A 9,412-nucleotide genomic window follows, 5' to 3' on the forward strand; every position below is an offset into this window, starting at 1 on the left:
TTGGTTTCGTTTGAAACAGTGAAATCTTTAACATCAAATATCTGGAAAACTACTCGATAGATTTTGTTTATATTTTAGCTGTATATGGAGACATGTTTTGTCTCTAAGTGTACAAAATTTCGTAGAAATCGGTCGAGTAGGAAACGAGATATTTAGAGTTAAATTTTGGTTTTGTTTGAAACAGTGAAATCTTTAACTTCAAATATCTCGAAAACTACTCAATAGATTTTGTTTATATTTTACCTGTATATGGAGACAACTTTTGTCAATAATTGTATATAATTTCGTAGAGATCGGTCGAGTAGGAAACGAGATATTTAGAGTTGAATTTTGGTTTCGTTTGAAACAGTGAAATATTTAACATCAAATATCTGGAAAACTACTCGATAGATTTTGTTTATATTTTACCTGTATATGGAGAAAAGTTTTGTCTATAATTGTGTAAAATTTCGTAAAAATCGGTCGAGTAGGAAACGAGATATTTAGAGTTGAATTTTGGTTTCGTTTGAAACAGTGAAATCTTTAACATCAAATATCTGGAAAACTACTCGATAGATTTTGTTTATATTTTAGCTGTATATGGAGACATGTTTTGTCTCTAAGTGTACAAAATTTCGTAGAAATCGGTCGAGTAGGAAACGAGATATTTAGAGTTAAATTTTGGTTTTGTTTGAAACAGTGAAATCTTTAACTTCAAATATCTGGAAAACTACTCGATAGATTTTGTTTATATTTTACCTGTTTATGGAAACAAGTTTTGTCAATAATTGTATAAAATTTCGTAGAAATCGGTCCAGTAGGAAACGAGATATTTAGAGTTAAATTTTGGTTTCGTTTGAAACAGTGAAATCATTAACATCAAATATCTGGAAAACTACTCGATAGATTTTGTTTATATTTTACCTGTTTATGGAAACAAGTTTTGTCTCTAATTGTATAAAATTTCGTAGAAATCGGTCGAGTAGGAAACGAGATATGTAGAGTTAAATTTTGGTTTCGTTTGAAACAGTGAAATCTTTAACATCAAATATCTGGAAAACTAGTCGATAGATTTTGTTTATATTTTACCTGTTTATGGAAACAAGTTTTGTCTATAATTGTATAAAATTTCGTAGAAATCGGTCCAGTAGGAAACGAGATATTTAGAGTTAAATTTTGGTTTCGTTTGAAACAGTGAAATCATAAACATCAAATATCTGGAAAACTACTCGATAGATTTTGTTTATATTTTACCTGTATATGGAGACAAGTTTTGTCAATAATTGTATAAAATTTCGTAGAAATCGGTCCAGTAGGAAACGAGATATTTAGAGTTAAATTTTGGTTTCGTTTGAAACAGTGAAATCATTAACATCAAATATCTGGAAAACTACTCGATAGATTTTGTTTATATTTTACCTGTTTATGGAAACAAGTTTTGTCTCTAATTGTATAAAATTTCGTAGAAATCGGTCGAGTAGGAAACGAGATATGTAGAGTTAAATTTTGGTTTCGTTTGAAACAGTGAAATCATTAACATCAAATATCTGGAAAACTACTCGATAGATTTTGTTTATATTTTACCTGTTTATGGAGACAAGTTTTGTCTCTAATTGTATAAAATTTCGTAGAAATCGGTCGAGTAGGAAACGAGATATTTAGAGTTAAATTTTGGTTTCGTTTGAAACAGTGAAATCTTTAACATCAAATATCTGGAAAACTAGTCGATAGATTTTGTTTATATTTTACCTGTATATGGAGACAAGTTTTGTCTATAATTGTATAAAATTTCGTAGAAATCGGTCGAGTAGGAAACGAGATATTTAGAGTTAAATTTTGGTTTCGTTTGAAACAGTGAAATCTTTAACATCAAATATCTGGAAAACTACTCGATAGATTTTGTTTATATTTTAGCTGTATATGGAGACATGTTTTGTCTCTAAGTGTACAAAATTTCGTAGAAATCGGTCGAGTAGGAAACGAGATATTTAGAGTTAAATTTTGGTTTTGTTTGAAACAGTGAAATCTTTAACTTCAAATATCTCGAAAACTACTCAATAGATTTTGTTTATATTTTACCTGTATATGGAGACAACTTTTGTCAATAATTGTATATAATTTCGTAGAGATCGGTCGAGTAGGAAACGAGATATTTAGAGTTGAATTTTGGTTTCGTTTGAAACAGTGAAATATTTAACATCAAATATCTGGAAAACTACTCGATAGATTTTGTTTATATTTTACCTGTATATGGAGACAAGTTTTGTCTATAATTGTGTAAAATTTCGTAAAAATCGGTCGAGTAGGAAACGAGATATTTAGAGTTGAATTTTGGTTTCGTTTGAAACAGTGAAATCTTTAACATCAAATATCTGGAAAACTACTCGATAGATTTTGTTTATATTTTAGCTGTATATGGAGACATGTTTTGTCTCTAAGTGTACAAAATTTCGTAGAAATCGGTCGAGTAGGAAACGAGATATTTAGAGTTAAATTTTGGTTTTGTTTGAAACAGTGAAATCTTTAACTTCAAATATCTGGAAAACTACTCGATAGATTTTGTTTATATTTTACCTGTATATGGAGACAAGTTTTGTCTATAATTGTGTAAAATTTCGTAAAAATCGGTCCAGTAGGAAACGAGATATTTAGAGTTAAATTTTGGTTTCGTTTGAAGCAGTGAAATCTTTAACATCAAATATCTGGAAAACTACTTGATAGATTTTGTTTATATTTTACCTGTTTATGGAGACAAGTTTTGTCTCTAATTGTATAAAATTTCGTAGAAATCGGTCGAGTAGGAAACGAGATATTTAGAGTTGAATTTTGGTTTCGTTTGAAACAGTTAAATCTTTAACATCAAATATCTGGAAAACTACTCGATAGATTTTGTTTATATTTTACCTGTTTATGGAAACAAGTTTTGTCTATAATTGTACAAAATTTCGTAGAAATCGGTCGAGTAGGAAACGAGATATTTAGAGTTGAATTTTGGTTTCGTTTGAAACAGTTAAATCTTTAACATCAAATATCTGGAAAACTACTCGATAGATTTTGTTTATATTTTACCTGTTTATGGAGACAAGTTTTGTCTCTAATTGTATAAAATTTCGTAGAAATCGGTCGAGTAGGAAACGAGATATTTAGTGTTGAATTTTGGTTTCGTTTGAAACAGTGAAATCTTTAACATCAAATATCTGGAAAACTACTCGATAGATTTTGTTTATATTTTACCTGTATATGGAGACAAGTTTTGTCAATAATTGTATAAAATTTCGTAGAAATCGGTCGAGTAGGAAACGAGATATTTAGAGTTGAATTTTGGTTTCGTTTGAAACAGTTAAATCTTTAACATCAAATAGCTGGAAAACTACTTGATAGATTTTGTTTATATTTTACCTGTTTATGGAAACAAGTTTTGTCTCTAATTGTATAAAATTTCGTAGAAATCGGTCGAGTACGAAACGAGATATTTAGAGTTGAATTTTGGTTTCGTTTAAAACAGTTAAATCTTTAACATCAAATATCTGGAAAACTACTCGATAGATTTTGTTTATATTTTACCTGTTTATGGAGACAAGTTTTGTCTCTAATTGTATAAAATTTCGTAGAAATCGGTCGAGTAGGAAACGAGATATTTAGAGTTGAATTTTGGTTTCGTTTGAAACAGTTAAATCTTTAACATCATATATCTGGAAAACTACTCGATAGATTTTGTTTATATTTTACCTGTTTATGGAAACAAGTTTTGTCTATAATTGTATAAAATTTCGTAGAAATCGGTCGAGTAGGAAACGAGATATTTAGAGTTGAATTTTGGTTTTGTTTGAAACAGTGAAATCTTTAACATCAAATATCTGGTAAACTACTCGATAGATTTTGTTTATATTTTACCTGTTATTCGAGACAAGTTTTGTCTCTAATTGTATAAAATTTCGTAGTAATCGGTCGAGTAGGAAACGAGATATTTAGAGTTAAATTTTGGTTTCGTTTGAAACAGTGAAATCTTAAACATCAAATATCTGGAAAACTAGTCGATAGATTTTGTTTATATTTTACCTGTATATGGAAACAAGTTTTGTCTATAATTTTATAAAATTTCGTAGAAATCGGTCGAGTCGGAAACGAGATATTTAGAGTTAAATTTTGGTTTCGTTTGAAACAGTGAAATCTTTAACATCAAATATCTGGAAAACTACTCGATAGATTTTGTTTATATTTTAGCTGTATATGGAGACATGGTTTGTCTCTAAGTGTACAAAATTTCGTAGAAATCGGTCGAGTAGGAAACGAGATATTTAGAGTTAAATTTTGGTTTTGTTTGAAACAGTGAAATCTTTAACTTCAAATATCTGGAAAACTACTCGATAGATTTTGTTTATATTTTACCTTTTTATGGAGACAAGTTTTGTCTCTAATTGTATAAAATTTCGTAGAAATCGGTCGAGTAGGAAACGAGATATTTAGAGTTAAATTTTGGTTTCGTTTGAAACAGTGAAATCTTTAACATCAAATATCTGGAAAACTAGTCGATAGATTTTGTTTATATTTTACCTGTATATGGAAAAAAGTTTTGTCTATAATTGTATAAAATTTCGTAGAAATCGGTCGAGTAGGAAACGAGATATTTAGAGTTGAATTTTGGTTTTGTTTGAAACAGTGAAATCTTTAACATCAAATATCTGGTAAACTACTCGATAGATTTTGTTTATATTTTACCTGTTTATCGAGACAAGTTTTGTCTCTAATTGTATAAAATTTCGTAGTAATCGGTCGAGTAGGAAACGAGATATTTAGAGTTAAATTTTGGTTTCGTTTGAAACAGTGAAATCTTAAACATCAAATATCTGGAAAACTAGTCGATAGATTTTGTTTATATTTTACCTGTATATGGAAACAAGTTTTGTCTATAATTTTATAAAATTTCGTAGAAATCGGTCGAGTCGGAAACGAGATATTTAGAGTTAAATTTTGGTTTCGTTTGAAACAGTGAAATCTTTAACATCAAATATCTGGAAAACTACTCGATAGATTTTGTTTATATTTTAGCTGTATATGGAGACATGGTTTGTCTCTAAGTGTACAAAATTTCGTAGAAATCGGTCGAGTAGGAAACGAGATATTTAGAGTTAAATTTTGGTTTTGTTTGAAACAGTGAAATCTTTAACTTCAAATATCTGGAAAACTACTCGATAGATTTTGTTTATATTTTACCTGTTTATGGAGACAAGTTTTGTCTCTAATTGTATAAAATTTCGTAGAAATCGGTCGAGTAGGAAACGAGATATTTAGAGTTAAATTTTGGTTTCGTTTGAAACAGTGAAATCTTTAACATCAAATATCTGGAAAACTAGTCGATAGATTTTGTTTATATTTTACCTGTATATGGAAAAAAGTTTTGTCTATAATTGTATAAAATTTCGTAGAAATCGGTCGAGTAGGAAACGAGATATTTAGAGTTGAATTTTGGTTTCGTTTGAAACAGTTAAATCTTTAACATCAAATATCTGGAAAACTACTCGATAGATTTTGTTTATATTTTACCTGTTTATGGAGACAAGTTTTGTCTCTAATTGTATAAAATTTCGTAGATATCGGTCGAGTAGGAAACGAGATATTTAGAGTTAAATTTTGGTTTTGTTTGAAACAGTGAAATCTTTAACATCAAATATCTGGAAAACTACTTGATAGATTTTGTTTATATTTTACCTGTTTATGGAGACAAGTTTTGTCTCTAATTGTATAAAATTTCGTAGAAATCGGTCGAGTAGGAAACGAGATATTTAGAGTTGAATTTTGGTTTCGTTTGAAACAGTTAAATCTTTAACATCAAATATCTGGAAAACTACTCGATAGATTTTGTTTATATTTTACCTGTTTATGGAAACAAGTTTTGTCTATAATTGTATAAAATTTCGTAGAAATCGGTCGAGTAGGAAACGAGATATTTAGAGTTGAATTTTGGTTTCGTTTGAAACAGTTAAATCTTTAACATCAAATAGCTGGAAAACTACTTGATAGATTTTGTTTATATTTTACCTGTTTATGGAAACAAGTTTTGTCTCTAATTGTATAAAATTTCGTAGAAATCGGTCGAGTACGAAACGAGATATTTAGAGTTGAATTTTGGTTTCGTTTAAAACAGTTAAATCTTTAACATCAAATATCTGGAAAACTACTCGATAGATTTTGTTTATATTTTACCTGTTTATGGAGACAAGTTTTGTCTCTAATTGTATAAAATTTCGTAGAAATCGGTCGAGTAGGAAACGAGATATTTAGAGTTGAATTTTGGTTTCGTTTGAAACAGTTAAATCTTTAACATCATATATCTGGAAAACTACTCGATAGATTTTGTTTATATTTTACCTGTTTATGGAAACAAGTTTTGTCTATAATTGTATAAAATTTCGTAGAAATCGGTCGAGTAGGAAACGAGATATTTAGAGTTGAATTTTGGTTTTGTTTGAAACAGTGAAATCTTTAACATCAAATATCTGGTAAACTACTCGATAGATTTTGTTTATATTTTACCTGTTTATCGAGACAAGTTTTGTCTCTAATTGTATAAAATTTCGTAGTAATCGGTCGAGTAGGAAACGAGATATTTAGAGTTAAATTTTGGTTTCGTATGAAACAGTGAAATCTTAAACATCAAATATCTGGAAAACTAGTCGATAGATTTTGTTTATATTTTACCTGTATATGGAAACAAGTTTTGTCTATAATTGTATAAAATTTCGTAGAAATCGGTCGAGTCGGAAACGAGATATTTAGAGTTAAATTTTGGTTTCGTTTGAAACAGTGAAATCTTTAACATCAAATATCTGGAAAACTACTCGATAGATTTTGTTTATATTTTAGCTGTATATGGAGACATGTTTTGTCTCTAAGTGTACAAAATTTCGTAGAAATCGGTCGAGTAGGAAACGAGATATTTAGAGTTAAATTTTAGTTTTGTTTGAAACAGTGAAATCTTTAACTTCAAATATCTGGAAAACTACTCGATAGATTTTGTTTATATTTTACCTGTTTATGGAGACAAGTTTTGTCTCTAATTGTATAAAATTTCGTAGAAATCGTTAGAGTAGGAAACGAGATATTTAGAGTTAAATTTTGGTTTCGTTTGAAACAGTGAAATCTTTAACATCAAATATCTGGAAAACTACTCGATAGATTTTGTTTATATTTTACCTGTATATGGAAAAAAGTTTTGTCTATAATTGTATAAAATTTCGTAGAAATCGGTCGAGTAGGAAACGAGATATTTAGAGTTGAATTTTGGTTTCGTTTGAAACAGTTAAATCTTTAACATCAAATATCTGGAAAACTACTCGATAGATTTTGTTTATATTTTACCTGTTTATGGAGACAAGTTTTGTCTCTAATTGTATAAAATTTCGTAGATATCCGTCGAGTAGGAAACGAGATATTTAGAGTTAAATTTTGGTTTCGTTTGAAACAGTGAAATCTTTAACATCAAATATCTGGAAAACTACTCGATAGATTTTGTTTATATTTTACCTGTTTATGGAGACAAGTTTTGTCTCTAATTGTATAAAATTTCGTAGAAATCGGTCGAGTAGGAAACGAGATATTTAGAGTTAAATTTTGGTTTCGTTTGAAACAGTGAAATCTTTAACATCAAATATCTGGAAAACTAGTCGATAGATTTTGTTTATATTTTACCGGAATATGGAAACAAGTTTTGTCTATAATTGTATAAAATTTCGTAGAAATCGGTCGAGTAGGAAACGAGATATTTAGAGTTGAATTTTGGTTTCGTTTGAAACAGTTAAATCTTTAACATCAAATATCTGGAAAACTACTTGATAGATTTTGTTTATATTTTACCTGTTTATGGAGACAAGTTTTGTCTCTAATTGTATAAAATTTCGTAGAAATCGGTCGAGTAGGAAACGAGATATTTAGAGTTAAATTTTGGTTTCGTTTGAAACAGTGAAATCTTTAACATCAAATATCTGGAAAACTACTCGATAGATTTTGTTTATATTTTACCTGTTTATGGAAACAAGTTTTGTCTATAATTGTATAAAATTTCGTAGAAATCGGTCGAGTAGGAAACGAGATATTTAGAGTTAAATTTTGGTTTCGTTTGAAACAGTGAAATCTTTAACATCAAATATCTGGAAAACTACTCGATAGATTTTGTTTATATTTTACCTGTTTATGGAAACAAGTTTTGTCTATAATTGTATAAAATTTCGTAGAAATCGGTCGAGTAGGAAACGAGATATTTAGAGTTAAATTTTGGTTTCGTTTGAAACAGTGAAATCTTTAACATCAAATATCTGGAAAACTACTCGATAGATTTTGTTTATATTTTAGCTGTATATGGAGACAAGTTTTGTCAATAATTGTATATAATTTCGTAGAAATCAGTCGAGTAGGAAACGAGATATTTAGAGTTGAATTTTGGTTTCGTTTCAAAGAGTGATATCTTTAACTTTAAATATCTGGAAAACTAGTCGATAGATTTTGTTTATATTTTACCGGAATATGGAAACAAGTTTTGTCTATAATTGTATAAAATTTCGTAGAAATCGGTCGAGTAGGAAACGAGATATTTAGAGTTGAATTTTGGTTTCGTTTGAAACAGTTAAATCTTTAACATCAAATATCTGGAAAACTACTTGATAGATTTTGTTTATATTTTACCTGTTTATGGAGACAAGTTTTGTCTCTAATTGTATAAAATTTCGTAGAAATCGGTCGAGTAGGAAACGAGATATTTAGAGTTAAATTTTGGTTTCGTTTGAAACAGTGAAATCTTTAACATCAAATATCTGGAAAACTACTCGATAGATTTTGTTTATATTTTACCTGTTTATGGAAACAAGTTTTGTCTATAATTGTATAAAATTTCGTAGAAATCGGTCGAGTGGGAAACGAGATATTTAGAGTTAAATTTTGGTTTCGTTTGAAACAGTGAAATCTTTAACATCAAATATCTGGAAAACTACTCGATAGATTTTGTTTATATTTTACCTGTTTATGGAAACAAGTTTTGTCTATAATTGTATAAAATTTCGTAGAAATCGGTCGAGTAGGAAACGAGATATTTAGAGTTAAATTTTGGTTTCGTTTGAAACAGTGAAATCTTTAACATCAAATATCTGGAAAACTACTCGATAGATTTTGTTTATATTTTAGCTGTATATGGAGACAAGTTTTGTCAATAATTGTGTATAATTTCGTAGAAATCAGTCGAGTAGGAAACGAGATATTTAGAGTTGAATTTTGGTTTCGTTTCAAAGAGTGATATCTTTAACTTTAAATATCTGGAAAACTGCTCGATAGATTTTGTTTATATTTTACCTGTATATGGAGACAAGTTTTGTCTCTAAGTGTACAAAATTTCGTAGAAATCGGTCGAGTAGGAAACGAGATATTTAGAGTTAAATTTTGGTTT

This window comes from Rhodnius prolixus, unplaced genomic scaffold, assembly GCF_049639745.1.
Source record: "Rhodnius prolixus isolate KJV_2025 unplaced genomic scaffold, Rpr scaffold_13, whole genome shotgun sequence".
In the NCBI taxonomy this organism is placed as follows: domain Eukaryota; kingdom Metazoa; phylum Arthropoda; class Insecta; order Hemiptera; family Reduviidae; genus Rhodnius; species Rhodnius prolixus.